Source organism: Canis aureus, chromosome X (genome assembly GCF_053574225.1).
Source record: "Canis aureus isolate CA01 chromosome X, VMU_Caureus_v.1.0, whole genome shotgun sequence".
Taxonomy (NCBI): domain Eukaryota; kingdom Metazoa; phylum Chordata; class Mammalia; order Carnivora; family Canidae; genus Canis; species Canis aureus.
Window position 1 is genome coordinate 71268090 of NC_135649.1, and position 21634 is coordinate 71289723.

The following is a 21634-nucleotide window of genomic DNA, read 5'->3' on the forward strand; positions in this document are numbered from 1 at the left end:
AAAGCATATTTGAACAAATCATAGCTGAGAACTTCCCTAATTTGGGGAGGGAGGAACTTCCCTAATTCAGATCCAGGGGATAGAGAGATTCCCCCACAAAACCAATAAAAACCGGTCAATACCTCGACATTTAAAAGTGAAACTTGCAAATTCCAAAGATAAAGAGAAAATCCTTAAAGCAGCAAGAGACAAGAGATCCCTAACTTATATGGGGAGAAATATTAGATTAAGAGCAGACCTCTCCACAGAGACCTGGCAGGCCAGAAAGGGCTGGCAGGATATATGCAGGGTCCTAAAGGAGAAGAACCTGCAGCCAAGAATACTTTATCCAGCAAGGCTCTCATTCAGAATAGAAGGAGAGATAAAGAGCTTCCAAGATAGGCAGAAACTGAAAGAATATGTGACCACCAAACCAGCTCTGCAAGAAATGTAAAAGAAAGACGATGCCCAAAGAAAAAATGCACAAAAACAGGGACTGAATAGGTATTATGATGACACTAAATTCATATCTTTCAATAGTAACTCTGAACGTGAATGGGCTTAATGACCCCATCAAAAGATGCAGGGTTTCAGACTGGATACAAAAAGCAAGACCCATCTATTTGCTGTCTACAAGAGATTCATTTTAGACCTAAGGACACCGACAGCCTGAAAATGAAAGGCTGGAGAGCCATTTACCATTCAAATAGTCCTCCAAAGAAAGCAGGGGTAGCCATCCTCATATCAGATAAAATTAAAGTTTATCCCAAAGACTGTAGTAAGAGATGAAGAAGGACACTATATCATACTTAAGGGATATATCCAACAAGAGGACCTAACAATCATGAATATTTATGCCCCGAGTGTGGGAGCTGCCAAGTATATCAATCAATTAATAACCAAAGTAAAGACATACTTAGATAATAATACACTAATATTGGGAGACTTCAACACGGCGCTTTCTGCAAATGACAGATCTTCTAAGCACAACATCTCCAAAGAAACAAGGGCCTTAAATGATACACTGGACCAGATGGATTTCACAGATATATACAGAACTTTGCATCCGAATGCAACTGAATACACATTCTTCTCAAGTGCACGTGGAACTTTCTCCAGAATAGACCACATACTGGGTCACAAATCAGGTCTCAACCAATACCAAAAGATTGGGATTGCCCCCTGCATATTTTTGGACCATAATGCTTTGAAACTTGAACTCAATCACAAGAAGAAATTTGGAAGAAACTCAAACACGTGTAGGTTGAAGAGCATCCTGCTAAAAGATGGAAGGGTCAACCAGGAAATTAGAGAAGAATTAAAAAGATTCCTGGAAACTAATGAGAATGAAGATACAACCGTTCAAAATCTTTGGGATACAGCAAAAGCAGTCCTGAGAGGGAAATGCATCGCAATAAAAGCATCCCTCAGAAAACTGGAAGGAACTCAAATACAAAAGCTAACCTTGCACCTAAAGGAACTGGAAAAGAACAGCAAATAAAACCTACACCCAGCAGAAGAAGAGAGTTAATAAGAAGGATCTGAGCAGAACTCAATGAAATAGAGACCAGAAGAACTGTGGAACAGATTAACAAAACCAGGAGTTGGTTCTTTGAAAGAATTAATAAGACAGATAAACCATTAGCCAGCATTATTAAAAACAAAAGAGAAAAGACTCTAATTAATAAAATCACCAATGCAAAAAGAGAGATCACAACCAATACCAAGGAAATACAAACGATATTAGAAACATACGATGAGTAGCTATACGCCAATAAATTAGGCAATCTAGAAGAAATGGATGCATTTCTGGAAAACCGCAAACTACCAAAACTGGAACAGGGAGAAATAGAAAACCTGAACAGGCCAATAAGTAGGGAGGAAATTGAAGCAGTCATCAAAAACCTCCCAAGACACAGAAGTCCAGGGCCAGATGGCCTCCCAGGGGAATTCTATCAAACGTTTAAAGAAGAAACAATACCTATTCTACTAAAGCTGTTCGGAAAGATAGAAAGGGATGGAATACTCCCAAACTCGTTTTATGAGGCCTGCATCACCGTAATTCCAAAACCAAAGACCCCACCAAAAAGGAGAATTATAGACCAATATCCCTGATGAACACAGATGCAAAAAATTCTCAGCAAGATACTAGCCAGTAGGATCCAACAATACATTGAGAAGATTACTCACCATGACCAAGTGGGATTTATCCCCAGGATGCAAGGCTGGTTTAACACTCCTAAAGCAATCAACGTGATAGATCATATCAACAAGAGAAAAAACAGGAACCATATGATCCTCTCAATAGATGCAGAGAAAGCATTGGACAAAATACAGCATCCATTCCTGATCAAAACTTTTCAGAGTGTAGGGATAGAGGGAACATTCCTCAGCATCTTAAAAGCCATCTATGAAAAGCCCACAGCAAATATCATTCTCAATGCAGAAACACTGGGAGCCTTTCCCCTAAGATCAGGACCACGACAGGGATGTCCACTCTCACCACTGCTATTCAACAGAGTACTAGAAGTCCTAGCCTCAGCAATCAGGCAACAAAAAGAAATGAAAGGCATTAAAATGGGCAAAGAAGAAGTCAAACTCTCCCTCTTTGCAGATGACATGATACTGTACGTAGAAAACTCAAAAGGCTCCACCCCAAGATTGCTAGAACTCATAGAGCAATTTGGCAGTGTGGCAGGATGCAAAATCAATGCCCAGAAATCAGTGGCATTTCTCTACACTAATAATGAGACTGAAGAAAGAGAAATGAAGGAGGCAATCCCATTTACAATTGCACCCAAAAGCATTAGATACCTAGGAATAAACCTCACCAAAGAGGTAAAGCATCTATACCCTAAAAACTACGGAACACTTCTGAAAGAAATTGAGGCAGACACAAAGAGATGGAACAATATTCCATGCTCATGGATTGGAAGAGTTAATAGTGTGAAAATGTCAATGCTACCCAGGGCAATTTACACATTTAATGCAATCCCTATCAAAATACCATGGACTTTCTTCAGAGAGTTGGAAAAAATCATCTTAACATTTGTGTGGACTCAGAAAGGACCCGAATAGCCAGGGGAATACTGAAAAAGAAAACCAGAGCCGGAGGCATCACAATGCCGGATTTCAGGTTGTACTACAAAGTTGTGATCATCAAGACAGTGTGGTACTGGCACAAAAACAGACACACAGATGAGTGGAACACAATAGAGAACCCAGAAATGGGCCTTCAACTCTATGGTCAATAATATTCGACAAAGCAGGAAAGACTATCCACTGGAAAAAAGGACAGTCTCTTCAATAAATGGTGCTGGGAAAATTGGACAGCCACGTTCAGAAGAATGTAACTAGACCACTCTCTTGCACCATACAAAGGAGAAGCTCAAAATGGATGAAAGATGTAAATATGAGACAAGATTCCATCAAAATCCTAGAGGAGAACACAGGCTACACCCTTTCTGAACTTGGCCACAGCAACTTCTTGCAAGATACATCCATGAAGGTAAGGGAAACAAAAGCAAAAATGAATTATTGAGACTTCATCAAGATAAAAAGCTTCTGCACAGCAAAAGAAACAGTCCACAAAACTAAAAGACCACCTACAGAATGGGAGAAGATATTTGCAAATGACCTATCAGATAAAGGGCTAATATCCAAGATCTATAAAGAACTTATTAAACTCAACAGCAAAGAAACAAACAATCCAATCATGAAATGGGCAAAAGACAGGAGCAGAAATCTCACAGAGGAAGACATAGACATGGCCAACAAGCACATGAGAAAATGCTCTGCATCACTTGCCATCAGGGAAATACAAACCAAAACCACGATGAGATACCACCTCCCACCAGTGAGAATGGGGAAAATTAACAAGACAGGAAACCAAAAATGTTGGAGAGGATGTGGAGAAAGGGGAACCCTCTTGCACTGTTGGTGGGAATGTGAACTGGTGCAGCCACCCTGGAAAACTGTGTGGAGGTTCCTCAAAGAGTTAAAAATAGATCTGCCTTACGACCCAGCAATTGCCCTGCTGGGGATTTACCCCAAAGATACAGATGTAGTGAAACGGCAGGACACCTGCACCCCGATGTTTCTAGCAGCAATGTCCACAATAGCTAAACTGTGGAAGGAGCCTCGGTGTCCATCGAAAGATGAATGGATAAAGAAGATGTGGTCTATGTATACAATGGAATATTACTCAGCCAATAGAAACGACAAATACCCACCATTTGCTTCGACGTGGATGGAACTGGAGGGTATTATGCTGAGTGAAGTAAGTCAATCAGAGAAGGACAAACATTATATGGTCTCATTCATTTGGGGAATATAAAAATAATGAAAGGAAATAAAGGGGAAAGGAGAAAAAATGAGTGGGAAATATCAGAAAGGGAGACAGAACATGAGAGACTCCTAACTCTGGGAAACGAACAAGGGATGGTGGATAGGGAGGTGGCCGGGGGGTCGGGGTGACTGGGTGATGGGCACTGAGGGGTGCACTTGATGGGATGAGCACTGGGTGTTATGCTATATGTTGGCATATCGAACTCCAATAAAAAATATGTATATACAAAAAAAAAAAAGAAAATGCGGAATGAGAAATCATGGAATAAAGCTGCAAACTATTCAAAAGTCATGATTTTTCCATGGATAAGCAAATTGGAGTGGTCTGATTATTACACAAGATGACACTGAGTGTGAAATAATTAACTGCAGTGTGAAATGTCCTTTTGAACAATTCCAGATGAGGAATACATGCAGGCTTGAATGGATCACGATTCTAAAAGATTAGACAGTGGAAGGCCCTGTAAAGTATGTTCTTTTTTCTTTTTCTCCTACTTCCAACAGCTTTCCAGCAATGCAGCAATCTTCCTTTCCAATTAACCCTGAACAATAAGAAAGAATACTTTTAAATGTGCTTCTGATAGTATAGATGGAGTTGCCTGTTTAACTATGTGAAAGGAATATCTAGGGGATCCCTGGGTGGCACAGCGATTTGGCGCCTGCCTTTGGCCCAGGGCGCGATCCTGGAGACCCGGGATCGAATCCCACGTCGGGCTCCCGGTGCATGGAGCCTGCTTCTCCCTCTGTCTATGTCTCTGCCTCTCTCTTTCTCTGTGTGTGTGACTATCATAAATAAATAAAAATTTTAAAAAATAAATAAAATTCATTTTTTTTAAAAAAAGGAATATCTAGGAAACCAGAGTGGAATTTCAGATGTCTTGAATGTATAAGGAGACCTGGATTTGAGCCCCCGCTCTGCTATTAACCTGCTTTGTCATCCAGGTCAGTTTTCTCTGGGCCATTGTTTTTTCATTTATAAAATGAGAGTGTCAGGGGAAGATGTTAAACTGAATGATTTTTAAAGTCTTTTCTGGTTCTGTGGACCATGCTCAGCCTGTCTCTCTTCTTTCAAGAGTATACTCTCCTTACTACAAAATGGGAGCGTAGTGCTACATTACCTTGAAGGTTTCTTCCAGTTCTTCCATTTGGTATTTGAGATGAGGAGACATTCCTGGCTCACCTGTCCCCTACTATAGCTCTCTACATTAGGCACCATATTAGATGCCCTGTCCTTGAAGCTAAGTGAGCACCCCCAGAAAAATGGGGTGTGTGCATATCCACAGAAGGAAGGGCAAGGCATTATGGCACGCTGGGAGAAATGCAGAATTGAGCCAGCCAGACAGATGAGTTCAAATTCTGGCTCTACAATGTCCACAATAGCCAAACTGTGGAAGGAGCCATGGTGTCCATCAAAAGATGAATGGATAAAGAAGATGTGGTTTATGTATACAATGGAATATCACTCAGCCATTAGAAATAACAAATACCCACCATTTGCTTCAACGTGGATGGAACTGGAGGGTATTATGCTGAGTGAAGTAAGTCAATCGGAGAAGGACAAACATTATATGGTCTCATTCATTTGGGGAATATAAAAAATAGTGAAAGGGAATAAAGGGGAAAGGAGAAAAAATGAGTGGGAAATATCAGAAAGGGAGACAGAACATGAAAGACTCCTAACTGTGGGAAACGAACTAGGGGTGGTGGAAGGAGAGGTGGGCGGGGGGTGGGGATGACTGGGTGACGGGCACTGAGATGGGCACTTGACGGGATGAGCACTGGGTGTTATTCTGTATGTTGGCAAATTGAACACCAATAAAAAATAAATTTATAAAAAGAAGAGAAAAGAAAAGAAAAGAAAGAAAGAAAAGAAAAGAAAAGAAAAGAAAAGAAAAGAAAAGAAAAGAAAAGAAAAGAAAATGAAATTCTGGCTCTACCACTCCCCAGCTATTGTGATCTGAAGGAAGTCACAAATTTTCTGAGCTTTACTTTGCTTATTGTTGAAACATAGATAATATCTTCTATCTCGTGTGATGTAAAGATCAAGTGAAAGGAGAAAGGTGAAAGTCTTAGGACAGTGTTCATTGCCCTACAGATATCACTTATGGTCATATCTGATATTTAGTGGGTTCATGCTGGTATGGGGTTCATGCTGAATGGTCAGAGCTTGTGCCACAGCAGTTGTGAAATTTATCTATCTATCTATCTATCTATCTATCTATCTATCTATCTATTTTTAAAGATTTTATTTATTTATTCCTGACACACACACACACACACACACACACACACACACACACACACACAGAGTGGGGGGGGGGGGCGGAGACATAGGCAGAGAGAGAAGCAGGCTCCATGCAGGGAGCCCGATGCGGGACTCGATCCCGGGACTCCAGGATCATGCCAAAGGCAGGCACTAAACCGCTGAGCCACCCAGGCGTCCTCAGTTGTTTAAATATCACTCCCTAGTGGTAATTATTGTTACCCAGGGTTTCTAGAAAGCCAGTTCTCTTAGAAAAACCTACAAGACTTTCTTTCCCAGGCCCTGGAGACTCACACCTCAGACAGTCCTTATTCTTTTCCAGGATAGTTTGTTCAGATATGGCTAAAGTACAATTGCTTAGTATGTGTGCTCCTTCGGGGACTACAGCTATCAGGCAATTCCTAACAGAGATAAGTTGGAGCACGGCAAACCACCACCATAGGTGAGCTATGAAGAACATTTTGAACAGACAAGTCGAAAAGACATTTAAGATTGTGATGAAGACAAGTTATGGAATGGCTTTTCATAGAGGCCTTGGTGAATAGAAGTCTCGCTTGCTCGTATATGAACAAATACCATATTACTTTCATGGAAGGATAGACTGCAATGCTTCTCAAATTTAAGTAAGCATAGGAATTACCTGGAGATCTTGTTAAATGCAAATTCTGATTCAAACGTCTGGATTGGGAGACTCTAACAAGTCCCTAGACTTTTCAAAGAACAAGTGGCTAGATAATCTCTTTGGGATTATATGCCCAGGAACAAGTGGCTGACTGCATACTTTGTTTCTCTACTTCAATTCAAAGTCAGTGCCTTGTAGTGAAAAGAGAGGGCCCTTCACAGGGCCCTACTCTGGCCAGGGAAGTGGTGGCAGAGCTGCAACATAAATGGACTGAGGTCATATAAGGACATTTCCTACCCATAGAACCCTCCCCTTTCCTAATTTTTGAGGGTCCCAACCCCAGCATGGGCTGAAGCAGGGCATTGAGAGAAACAGACTAATTACCATCTCACTTGCCCAGCTGGCTTGGTTAGTTCATTATGTCTTCATTAATTCACTAATCCATCTAACAATCGATTCACTCAATAAACATTTACTAAGTCCCTTCTCTGTTCCAAGCCTTGTGATGAGCACATTCATTCAGAAGTTAATCAGATATAGCTTCATCCCTCAAAGAGCTCACAGTCTAATGGAGCAAAATGATACATTTTGTAATAAAATGTGAGCAAGATGAAATAGATTCATGAAGGAGGGATATTCTGGGTATAGGTTGATGGTTAGAAAGACTTCATAGAGATGAAGGTGACACTTAAAATGAGACTTGGTGTATATATATTTGTCATGCAGATATGGGGGTGATTGCACTCCAGGCAGAGGAACCAACATGCACAAAGGCATGTACTGGTGTATTGAGGAAACTATAAATTGCTAAATGTTGTGTGTATTACTTAGAATGCTTTCAATTGCAGCTAAGTGGATATCCAACTAAAAGTATCATGAACACATGAACAATAATTAGTTTATTATCTCACATGACAAAAAGTCCAAAGGAAGTTCGTTTCCAGGTAGGTTAAGTGGTTCAATGTTGTCATCAAGGTCCCAGAAGCTTTCTTATCCTTCTGCTCTATCATCCTTGTTTTTTCAACATTTTCTGGATTATAAGATGGTACTTGTGTCACATGCAGGTACAACTATATCCATATCCAGGGAAGAATAAGAAGATCACTTCATTCCACACGTGTTCCTTTATTAGGCAGGAAACCCTTTCACTAAAGCTCCCCATCAGACATCTCTTCCAGTCCTCTGCCCTTGCCTTCAATGCAAGGGAGGCTGGGAAAATGAGTATATGGCATTTTTAGCCTTTACAAGGAGAAGCTCTACAACAAGGAAGGGATGGCAGGAAAAGAGGCTGAAGGAGCCAGATCCTGAAGGCCTCATATGCCTAAGAATTTGGCATTTTCTCCTACAGACTCTTTTGGATAAATTGGATCAGAAGTAATATAACCAAATCTGCATTTTGAAATATCATATTGCTATGTAAGTACATAGAAAGCATCTAGAAAGATAGATATCTACTGATACTAATGATTATCTCTGACTAGGGGAGTGAGATTGGCAGAAGTGAAAGGGAACATGCACACTTTAACTCTTTAGCAGTGGAATATTTTGCCCCCAGGGACAGAGGCCAGGGATGCGGCTAAACATTCCACAAGGCATGGGACAACTCCCAGAGCAAAGAAGAATTGAGTCCAAAATGTCAATAGTGTTAAGGCTGAAAGACTATGGTCATAGACTTCTTTATTATTTGGATTTTTTTTTACTGCAAACCTATATTCATGTATTTATGTTTTAAAAATATTTAGGAGCACCTGGATGGCTCATTTGGTTAAGTGACCGACTCTTGATTTCAGCTCAGGTCAAGATCTCAGGGTCCTGGGATCAAGCCCTGTGTCAGGCTATATTCAGTGGGGAATCTATTTAAAGATTCTCTCTCTCCTCCTCCCTCTCCCTCTGCCCCTCACCTCTCACATTTTCTCTCAAATAAATAAATTTTTTAAAATGTTTAAAACCTTATTTCATAAACCAAGATTCATAAGCATTTGTTGGAAAGCAGATTGGCAGGGTGGAGACTAGAGGCAAGGAGACCAATTAGGAAGCTATCGCAATATTTAATTCAATGGTTTTCATTTTACTTTTTTTCCCTCCCTTCCTCTCTCCCTTCCCATCCTCCTTCCTTCCTTTCCTCCTTCTCTGTTTCTCTTTCTTTTGGCAGTTGGAACCCTTTATTTCAATGAAATTTTCCTGGATCCCAGTATATAAATAAAAAATCAATCAGTCAGTCAATCAGTACTGCTTTGGTTGAGGCAGGAATGGGGTCTAGAGCCTTAGGTTTTTTTCTGATGCTTTCCCTCTCCCCACCCATGGTGGCTTGATATACTTCTATAGAGTACTTTGAATGCTCCCAAAGAGAAGCTGAGGCCTGGCCTAGCCCAAGGATGGTAGAGATGGGGAGGCTGAGAAGATTCAAGAGTTAAATGTGAGTAGTATGTTTGTCAGACCAGTCATAATAACTCAACTAATTATAAGATGTTATAAGTTTGGCAATAAGAAGTGACATATTTTGGGCCATTCCTAATTTCTAATTTGCTACAAATAACTTACCATTTAACATCGAGTAAAGTAAAAATAAACGACAAACCAAGAGAGATATTTAGGAAGCAGAACTGATGAACCATGGTGATTAGATATTAGAATAAGAGGGAGAAGAAGCTTGGAGGAGTTCCAGGTTCCTGGCTTATGTTACTGAGTGTGTGGAGATGCTTCTCATTAAGATGAGGAATACAGGAAAGGGCAAAATTATGAGTTCAATGTTGGAGGTGTTGCTTTTGAGGTGCCTGTGACAGACTCTGGAAGACGTGTTGAATAGGCAATTAGATGCATGGGTCTGAAGCTCAGGGAGAGGTCTGACCTGAAAACGAAGATTTGGAATCATTAGGATATAACTGGTGAAACCTTGGAAATAAGTGAGATTATCCAGGGAGAGTAGAACAAACCAAAGATAGAACTTTAGAGAGAAGCAGTAGTTAGGGAATAGGCAGAAAAAGATGTCTCCCTGAATGAGATGGCGAAGGATAAACCACAAGAAGAAGAGGAGAATAAGGAAAATGTGGCATCTTCAATGGAAGAGAAGTGTTTCAGGAAAGAGAAAATAATCAATAGTCAAATCCAGTGGAGATGTCAAATAAGAAAATGAATAAAAAATTAGTTTCTCAGGGCCTTTTGACAGTGCTGGCTGTGAAAGATTTTTGAGATGAAAAAACAAGAATAGAGAATTTTCAGGACTCATTTTGTTAGAAATTGACCCAACAATTCAATTAAAAGTAGCATAGGCAAAAAGAAAGTGTAATGTAGGGTTGAGCAACCAAACCTCAGGAGAGGCAGGGATACAGCCGGGCCTCAGGAACAACTGGAACCAAGTCTTTGAACACTACCAGGATGTGAATCTAGTTGTATCTCACTCATAAGTTTATCTCTACAAGTCATCTTCATTATTTCCTAATGCAGGCTTCTTCTGGCCTTCTTCACATGATAACATGGGCTCTGTGCCTTGTATAACCAGAGAGTGACAATCCCTTTCTCAAGCTCCAGTTAGAAAAACTAAAGGATAGAATTCAATGGTCCATACTTAAGTCAGCCAGCCATTCCTAGATTAATCTCTGTGTCAATAAGCTATTATCAGAAAATATGTTTTGGAAGGAAATGATAATAATGGGTATCTAAGAATATGACAGGTTCCATTAAAAAAATGAAGGGGGATGCCTGGGTGGCTCAGCAGTTGAGCATCTACCTTCAGCTCAGGGCTTGATCCTGGGGTTCTGGGATCAAGTCCCGCATCGGGGTCCCTGTAAGGAGCCTGCTTCTCCCTCTGCCTATGTCTCTGCTTCTCTCTGTGTGTCTCTCATGAATAAATAAAATAAAAAAATAATTTTAAAAATGGAGGATAGAGCATTTCACAGAAGGAGGGGGAAAATTGCTAAGCAGACAAAGCAGTGAGCATGAAAGACCAGTGAGGGGACCCTGAAGCCTTTCAGCTCCTGAGATTTCACGTGCTTCTCTCTACTTTTTCTTTTTTCCCAATGGAGCCAAGTTTGGACACAAACATGGACACAGGGAAGTACGTGGTACCTCTAAAGCTTGATAGTCCTGTCCTAATCCCTGTATCTCTTGGTCCTTGGTCTCTTAGTCCAAATGCCAATGAAGGGGACTGAATGGCTTATATTTGTGATGCTTCCAGATCAAGTCTCTCTCCTGAGGGCTTCTTTCTCTGTAGGGAAGCATCAGTCCCCCTCCTCACTATGGCCCAACCTGTTGCAGCTTGATCTCCTTTTCTGTGGACTTCAGCTGGGCCTAAGAAACCCATTTCATTCTACCACTGTGACAGATGCACTCACCTTTGATGCCAAAATTACCTGAATTGCCAGACAGGCCCTACTGGACTGCCTAATTCCAAATTAGAGGATTATAGGAAATGTAATGGAGTCTACATTTGATAGTAATGACACACTTACATAGTATTTTCCAATTTACAAAAAAAGGAGAATATTTCTCATGCATAACGGAATTGTATCTGTTTGTATATTTTAAAATCATGTGTGAATTTTGCATTTGATTTAAATCTTTAACTTAGTAGAGGTCGATGTTAAAGCCATGCTGCTTTCATAAAGAGTTTCATTTTTATGAAAAAAAAAAAGTAAATGTGCTGAAAAGCACAACCTTGTCCTTGTCTCAGTTAACCTCTGCCATAGCCAGCTTAGTTGTTCAAGCCAGGATAAATATCTCCCTCCATTTGTGTGGCACTTTACAAATGTCCAATACTTTCACATCCATCATATCATTTGATCCTAAAAATATTCCTAGCAGGTGGACAGGACAGAGATTATTATCTAGATTTTTTCACAAGCATGGAGTCATGCAGAGGTTTGCCCAAGATCACTCAGCTATAAGAGACTGAGTTGGGTTACAAGGTATATCTACTGCCTCTGAGTCTAGGGCTCCTTCCCTTCCAATACAAATGTCTGTTCTGTTCCTGAGACTAGATTGCAAGCTCTTTGAGGGCAGGATTGTGTCTTGTTTATTTTGTGTGAACTCACATGGCTGATGCTCAAAAAAAAATGGTGACTGCCTGACTTCTCAAATGAGGCACCTGCTTCACCTGCTTCTGAAAGCTGAGGAGCTCACTGCTAGTGAGTTCCAGAATTTATGAAAAAACGAACCTCTCCATCTATTGCTTGGCCTTACCACCAGAGGTCAACACTAGTGCTCAGGGGCCCAGAGCCCAGGGCAGCAGGAAGGAGAGAGGAAAGACAAAGGTAACCTTCTTTTCCTAATGGCTAGTGAGGGGACCCCCATTGCCCATGGGAAGAACCAGCCCACCACAAGCACTGAGCCCTGGCCTTGGTAGGCTGTGACAGAATCCAGGGCTTTGCGTGGGGGGTGGGGTGGTGAGATATGGTCTGGAAGGTGAGGAGACTGAGTAGGACAGTGAAAGGAGGCCTGGATTAGCATAGAGACACTGAGGCTTCGGTTCCAGCCCTGGTGCTTTTGACCTGCTATGTGATTTCAGGCAGACACATTTTACCCTCTGGTCCTCAGTTTCCCTTACATGGCAGATTAAACCAGAGTGTTAGTTCATAACCAGACCTGCTTATCAGCATAATCTGAAGAGCTTTTCTCAAAACACACAAGTCCCAAGACCTCATCCCAAATTTACTGAAGCAGAATCTCCAGGAGCTAGGAACTGTAAGTGTGTCTTTGGCGACAGCTTCCCAGCTGATTCTACTTACACATCCTCTATTCGAGACCTGCTGGGCTATGTTGTGGCTAAAGTCCCTGCCAGCATGTAGCCCCTACCTCTTCACAGGCAGTCCTAGGCAAGGGAGCTCACAGGACACCTCCTGAGCATCCATACCTCCAAGCTGTTCTCCTACTCTGCTCCCAGGAGTCACACTGGCTCTCTGGGAAAGGTTCTTGTGCCACTGTCCTCCCTTCTAACACCCTGGCTTTCTGACCTTGCTGAGGTGGAAGACACAGGGCTCCAGAAATGCTACTTCTCTTGCCCATGGGCAGCACACCTCAGGTATGTGCTTTGCCTGGTATGTGCTTTGCCTTCTTCCTTACTGGTCTAGATCAATTTTAGCTATTTTGACATGTGGGAGGTTTTATCTCATCCTGGTTTTGATTTGTATTTCCCTGATAATGAGTCATGTTGATCAGATGTTCATGTGTCTTTTGGCCATCTGGATATCTTTGGGAAATACTTCTATTCCTGTCTTTGCCCATTTCTCAATGAGATTATTTGGGTTTTTTTGTTGTTAATTTTGATAAGTTCTTTCTATATTTTGGATGCTAACTCTTTATCAGATATGTCATTTGAAAATATCTTCTCCCATTCTATAGGCCACCTTTTAGTTTTGTTGATTGTTTTCTTTGCTATGCAGAAGTTTTTAACCTTGATGATGTCCTAATAGTTCATTATTGCTTTGGTTTCCCTTGCCACCAGAGACATATCTGGGAAGAAGTTGCTATAGCTGAAGTCAAAGAGGTTGCTCCCTGCGTTCTCCTCTAGGATTTTGATGGTTTCCCTCTCAGATTTAGGTCTTTCATCCATTTTGATTTTTTTTTGTGTATGGTTTAAGAAGGTCCAGTTTCATTCTTTTGAATGTTGGTTTCCAATTTTCCCAATACCATTTGTTGTAGAGACTGTCGTCTCCATTGTATATTCTTTCCTGATTTGTCAAAGATTAATTGACCATAGAGTTGAGAGTCCTTTTCTGGGTTCTCTATTCTGTTCCATTAATTTATGTGTCTGTTTTTGTGCCAGTACCATACTGTCTTGATGACTGCAGATTTCATTCATAATAGAAGGATAAAGAATTTTCCAGACAAACAAAAACTAAAGGAGTTTGTGATCACTTAAACTTCCCTGCAAGAAATTTTGAGGGAGGACTCTGAGTGAAGGGGAAAAAAAAGGGCCAAAAGCAACAAAGACTAGAAAGTAACAGAGAATAGTACCGGAAACACAACTCTACAGGTAACACAATGGCACTAAATTCATATCTCTCAATAATCACTCTGAATTTAAATGGACTAAATACACCAATCAAAAGACATGGAGTATCATAATGGATAAAAAACAAGATCCACCTATATTCTGCCTATAGACACTTGTTTTAGACCTAACAACACCTGCAGATTGAAGGAGTGGGTATGCAGAACCATCTATCATGCTAATGGATATCAAAAGAAAGAGTAGCTGTACTTATGTCAGACAAACTGGATTTTATTTATTTATTTATTTTTTTAATTTTTATTTATTTATGATAGTCACACACAGAGAGAGAGAGAGAGGGGCAGAGACACAGGCAGAGGGAGAAGCAGGCTCCATGCACCGGAAGCCCGACGTGGGATTCGATCCCGGGTCTCCAGGATCGCGCCCCGGGCCAAAGGCAGGCGCTAAACCGCAGCGCCACCCAGGGATCCGCAAACTGGATTTTAAAATAAAGACTGTAACCAGAGATGAAGAAGGGCATTATATCATAATTAAGGGTCTATCTATCAAGAAGATCTAACAATTGTAAGTATTTATACCCCCAATTTGGGAGTACCCAAATATATAAATCAGTTAATAACAAACATAAAGAAACTCATTGATGATAATATAATAATAGTAGGGGACTTTAACACCACTTTTACAGCAATGAACAGATCATTTAAGCAGAAAATCAATATGGAAATAATGGCTTTGAATGACACACTGGATTGGATGGCTTTAAAAGATATATTCAGAACATTACATCTTAAATCAGAAGAATATACATTCTTCTGAAGTGCACATCGAACATTCTCCAGAATAGATCATATACTGGGTCACAAATCAGTCCTCAACAAGTGAAAAAATATCGAGATCATACCATGCATATTTTCAGACCACAATGCTATGAAAGTAGAAGTCAACCACAAGAAAGAATTTGGAAAGAACTGAAATACATAGAAGTTAAAGTACATCCTACTAAAGAATGAATGGATTAACCAGAAAGTTAAAGAAGAATTTTAAAAATACATGGAAGCAAATGAAAATGAAAGCACAACAGACCAAAACCTTTGGGATGCAGTAAAGGCAGTCCTAAGAGGGAAGTATACTGTGGTATAGGCCTATCTCAAGAAGCAAGAAAAGTTTCAAATACACAGCCTAATCTTACAACTAAAGAAGCGAGCAAATAAACAGCAAATAAAGCCTAAAGCCAGCAGAAGGGACATAATAAATATTAGAGCAGAAATAAATGATATAGAAACAAACAAACAAAAAAAAAAACAGAAGGGATTAGTGAAATTAAGAGCTGGTTCTTCAAAGGAATAAAATTGATAAACCCCAAGCCAGACTTATAAAAAATAAAAGAGAAAGGACCCAAAAAGATAAAAATCATGAATGCAAGAGGAGAGATCACAACCAACACCACAGAAATACAATCATAGGAGGATACTCTGAAAAATTATATGCCAACAAACTGGACAGCCTGGAAGAAATAGATAAATTCCTAGAAACTTACAAACTACCAAAACTGAAACAGGAAGAAATAGAAAATTTCAACAGATCTCTCTCCAGCAAAGAAATTGAATCAGTAGTAAAAAATCTCCCAACAACAAAAGTTTGGAGCCAGATGGCTTCTCAGGGGACTTCTACCAGATATTAAAGAAGAGTTAATACCTCTTCTTCTCAAACTGTTCAAAAAATAGAAATGGAAGGAATACTTTCGAACTCATTGTATAAAGCCAGCATTGCCTTGATTCCAAAACCAGATAAAATCCCACTAAAAGAGAGAATTACAGGCCAATATCCCTGATTAACATGTATGCAAAAATTTTCAAAAAATGCTAACAAACTAAATCCAACAATATATTAAAAAATTCATTCACCCAGTGGTATTTATTACTGGGCTTCAGGAGTGGTTCAATATTCACAAATCAATTAATGTAATACACCATATCAATAAAAGAAAGGATACGAACAATATAATCCTGTTGATATGGAAAAAGCTCTTTACAAAATACAGCATCCTGTTCTCATTAAAACCCTCAACAAAGTAGGAAGAAAAAGGAACCTAGCTCAACATCATAAAGACCATATACAAAATACCGACAGCTAATATCATCCTCAATGGGGAAAAACTGATAACCTTTCCCCTATGGTCAGGAACAAGACAAGGATGTTCACTCTCACCATTATTATTTAACATAGTACTGGAAGTCTTGGCCTCAGCAATCAGACAATAAAAAGAAATAAAAGGCATCCAAATTAGCAATGAAGAAGTAAAACTTTCACTATGTACAGATGACATGATACTCTATGTAGAAAACCCAAAAGACTCCACCAAAAATTTGCTAGGACTCATACATGAATTCAGCAAAGTCACAGGACATAAAATTTATGCACTTCTATACACCAATAATGAAGCAGCAGAAAAGGAAATCAAGGAATTGATTCCATTTGTAATTGCACCAAAAACAGTAAGATACCTGGGAATAAATCTAACTAAAGCAATAAAAGATCCCTGAAAACTACAGAACACTTAAGAAAAAAATTGAAGAGGGATGCCTGGGTGGCTCAGCAGTTGGTCGCCTCCCTTCAGCCCAGGGCGTGATCCTGGAGTCCCAGGACTGAGTCCCACAATGGACTCCCTGCATGGAGCCTGTTCTCCCTCTGCCTATGTCTCTGCCTCTCTCTCTCTCTCTGTGTCTCTCATGAATAAATAAATAAAATCTTTTTAAAAAATTGAAGAGGAAATAAAGAACTGGATAAGCATTCCATGTTCATGGATTCAAAGAACAAACATTGTTAAAGTGTCTATACTACCCAAAGCAATCTACACATTTAATGTGATCTCCATCAAAAAAACACCAGATGAGATGCCTGGATGGCACAATGGTTGAGCATGTGCCCTTGGTTCCGGTCATGATTCCGGGATCCTGGGATCAAGTCCTATATCAGGCTCCTTGCAGGGAGCCTGCTTCTCCCTCTGCCTATGTCTCTGCCTCTCTGTGTGTGTGTCTCTCATGAATAAAGAAATAAAATCTAAAAAAAAAGAATTTTTCACAGAGCTAGAACCAACAATCCTAAAATTTGTATGGAACCACAAAAGACCTTGAATAGCCAAAGAAATTCTGAAAAAGAAAAACAAAACTGGAGGCATCAAAATTCTGGATTTCAAGTTATATTACAAAAGATGCCTTTTATTTCTGATTTTTGTGGGTAGGACTTCTAGTACTCTGTTGAATAAAAGTCATGAAACTGGACATCTTTGTCTTGCTCCTGAACTTAGGGGAACAAGTTCAGTTTTTCCCATCAAGGATGATGTTAGCTGTGGGTTTTTCCACATATGGGCTTTATTATGTTGAGATATGTTCCCTCTAAGCCTACGTTGTTGAGGGGTTTTATCATGAATGGATGTTGTACTTTGTCAAATGCTTTTATGTGTCTATTGAAATGATTGTAAGGTTCTTATCCTTTCTTTTATTGATGTGATGTGTCACAAGGATTGTTTTGCCAATATTGAACCACTCTTGCATCTCAGGAACAAATCCCACTTGATTGTGGTGAATGAATTTTTCAATGTATGATTTGATTTAGTTTGCTAGTATTTTTTAAAAGATTTTATTTGAGATCCTTGGGTGGCTCAGCAGTTTAGCATCTGCCTTAGGCCCAGGGCATGATCCTGGAGCCTTGGGATCGAATGCCACATCAGGCTCCCTGCATGGAGCTTGCTTCTCCCTCTGCCTGTGTCTCTGTCTCTCTCTATCTCTCTCATGAATACATAAATAAAATCTTTAAAAAAAATAAAAGAGGGCACAAGCAGGGGAAGTGACCAAGAGAGAGGGAGAAGCAGGCTCCCTACTAAGCAGAGGGCTCTACTCAGAGCTCAATCCCAGGACCCTGGTAACATGACGTGAGCTGAAGGTAGATGCCTTCACCAACTGGGCCACCCAGGTGTCCCAAGTTTGCTAGTATTTTATTGAGAATTTTTGCACCCATGTTCATCAGGAATATTGGCCTGTAGTTCTCTTTTATAGTGGAGTCTTTATCTGGTTTTGGTATCATGGTAATGCTGGCTTCATAGAATGAATTTGGAGATATTCCTTTCTTTTCAGCCTTTGTAGTACTTTGAGAATAGTTCTTACTTCCTCTACCAAAATAGAATTGGTCTGTGAAGCCAATCTGGTCATGTACTTTTCTTTGGTGGGAGTTTTTCATCACTGTTTCAATTTCTTTGCTGGTTGTCAGTCTGCACAAGTTTTCTATTTCTTCCCGTTTCAGTTTTGGTAGTTTATACATTTCTAGGAATTTATCCACTTGTTCCAGGTTGTCCAGTTTGTTGCCATATAGTCTTTCATAATATTCTCTTTAAATTGCTTGTTTTTCTGTGGTGTTGGTTGTCATTTCTCCTCACTCATTTGTGATTTTCTTTATTAGCCTCCTTTCTCTTTCCTTTTTGGTAAGTCTGGCTAGAAGAAGTTTACCAATCTTCTTATTTTTTTTTTCAAAGAACCAGCTCCTGGTTTCACTGTTCAGTTCTATTGTTTTTTTTTTTTAGTTTCTATAACATTTATTTCTGCTCTAATCATTATTATGTTCTTCCTTTTGCTGGCTTTAGGCCCTGTTTGTTGTTGCTTTTTCTAGCTCCTTTAGGTATAAGGTTAGGTTGCTGGAGATTTTTCTTGCTTCTTTTTTTTTTGAGACTTCACTTATTTACTCATGAGAAACACACACAGAGAGGCAGAGACACAGGCAGAGGGAGAAGCAGGCCCCCCGCAAGGAGCCTGATGTGGGACTCGAACCAGGATCACGGAATCCTGCCCTCAGCCAAAGGCAGACGCCCAACTGCTGAGCCACCAAGACGTCCCAATTTTTCTTGCTTCTTAAAGTAGGCCTGTAGTGCTGTATACTTCCCTCTTAGGACTGCTTTTGCTGCATCTCTAAGTTTGAATCACTGTGTTTTCATTTTCATTTGTTACCATGTGTTTTCTTATTTTTTTTAATTTCAAGTTTTTATTTGAATTCCAGTTAGTTAACATATAATGTAATATTAGTTTCAGGAGTAGAATTTAGTGATTCATTACTCAATATGACACCCAGTGCTCATAACAAGTGCCCTCCTTAATACTCGTCACCCCTTTAACCCAACCCTCCTGCCCCCTCCCCTTCAGTGACCCTCAATTCGTTCTCTATAGTTAAGAGTCTGTTACTTTCTTATTTTTTATTTGATTTCCTGGTTGACCTATTCATTGTTTAGTAGCATGTTGTTTAACCTCCATGTATTTGTGGTCTTTCCAATTTTTTTCTTTTTGTTTTTTAAAGATTTTACCTATTTATTCATGACACACACACACACACACACACACACACACACACACACACATAGAGGCAGAGGCAGAAGCACAGGCAGAGGGAGAAACAGGCTTCACGCAGGGTGCCAGTCGTGGGACTCGATCTCTGTCTCCAGGATCAGAAGGTGGCGCTAAACTGCCGAGCCACCAGGGCTGCCCTCCAAATTTTTTTCTTATGGTTGACTTCTAGTTTCATAGCATTGTGGTGAGAAAGGATGCATGGTGTGATTTCAGTTTTTTTTCTATTTGCTGAGGCCTGATATGTAACTTAATATATGATCTATTCTGGAGAATGACCATATGTACTTGAAAAGAATATGAATTCTGCTCTTTTAAGATGGAATGTTTTGAATATATTTTTTAAGTCCATCTGGTCCAGTGTCTCATTCAAAGCCATTCTTGTTTATTTTTGCTTAGATGATCTGTCCATTAATGTAAGTGGGGTGTTAAAGTTGTATTATTATTGTTTTATTATCAATGACTTCTTTTATGTTTGTTATTATTTTATATATTTGTGTGCCCCCATACTGGATGCTTAAATATTTACAATTGCTTTATCTTCTTGTTGGATTGTCCCCTTTATTATGATATAGTGCCCTTTTTATCTCTTATTACAGTCTTTGTTTTAAAGTCTCATTTTTATGATATTGCTAGTCCAGCTTTTTTTTCTTTTTTGACAGCTATTTGCATGATAACTTCCCATCCTCTCACTTTCAATTGCAGGTGTTTGTAGGTCTAAAATGAGTTTCTTGAGGTGGTTGGGTGGCTCAGTTGATTCAGCATCTGACTCTTGGTTTTGGCTCAGGTCATGATCTCAAGATTGTGGGATCAAGCCCCATTTTGGGCTCCACACTCAGTGGGGAGTCTGCTTGAGATTCCCTCTCTCTCACTGACTCTCCCCATACTTGCTGTCTCTCTCAAATAAATAAATATTTAAAAAATAAAATAAAATGAGTCTCTTGTAAGCAGAATATAGATGTCTGTTTTTTTAATCCATTCTGACATCCTATGTATTTTGAGTTTTTAGTCCATTTACATTCAGAATCATTGTTTTTTTAAGATTTACCCACCAATTTTATTATTTATTGTTTATTAATTTGTTTATGAGAGAGAGAGAGAGAGAATGAATGAGTGGTGGGGAAGTGCCGAGAGAGAGGGAGAAGGAGACTCCCCACTGAGCAGGGAGCCCAAGGTGGGGCTCTGTCCCAGGACTCTGAGATCATGACCTGAGGTGAAAGCGGATGCTCAACTGACTAAGCCACCCAGGCAATCCTAACCATCCAGTTTAGAGAGGGAGAGAGAGCACAGAGGGGAGGGGCAGAGAGAGAGAGAGTCTTAAATACACTCCATGGGGATTGGGGAGCCTGATGCAAGGCTCTATCTCATGATCCCAAGACCACGACCTTAATTGAAACCAAGAATTGGATGATTAACAGACTCCCCCACCCAGGTGCCCCTACATTCAGAGTAATTATTTTATTGATAGATATATTTTTAGTGGCATTTTATTCCTTGTTTTGTCATTATTTCTGGAGATTTTCTCTGATCCTTTCCTTTTTTTTTCTTTCCTTTTATTTTTTCATCTTTCCTTTCCAATCAAAATGTCCCCTTTAATATTTTTTCCATGTCTGGTTTAATGGTCACAAATTCCTTTAGTTTTTGTTTGTCTGGGAAACTCTTTATCTTTCCTTATATGCTGAATGATAGTGTTTCTGGACAGCACATTTTTTATTCAGCACTTTGTATCATGCCACTTTCTTCTGGTTTGCAAAGTTTCTATTGAGAGAGCTACATCTTGTAGCTCTTGTGTCTTCCCTTGTAAGTTAAGGACTTCTTTTTGTCTTGCTGCTTTTAGGATTTTTTGCATTATGAATGTACTTTGCAAATTTAATTACACTATGTCTTCTTGTTGACCTGCTTTGGTTGATTTTGATGGGCATTCTCTGTGCGTCTGGAATCTAGATAATCTGGATGTCTGTTTCCTTCCCCAGATTAGGAAGTTTTCAACTATTATTTCTGCAAGTACATTTTCTGTCCCCCTTTTCCTCTCTTCTTCTTCTGGGACTTCTATAATACAATTGTTATTATTATTTTTTTTATTGGAG

General features: G+C 39.7%; 1 long non-coding RNA gene across 1 annotated transcript in view; it reads right to left on the reverse strand.

The window, feature by feature from the left end:
• LOC144308463 (uncharacterized) overlaps nt 1-21634 on the reverse strand; it is an 852603-nt gene that overhangs the window by 689735 nt on the left and 141234 nt on the right. The window lies entirely within an intron of this gene.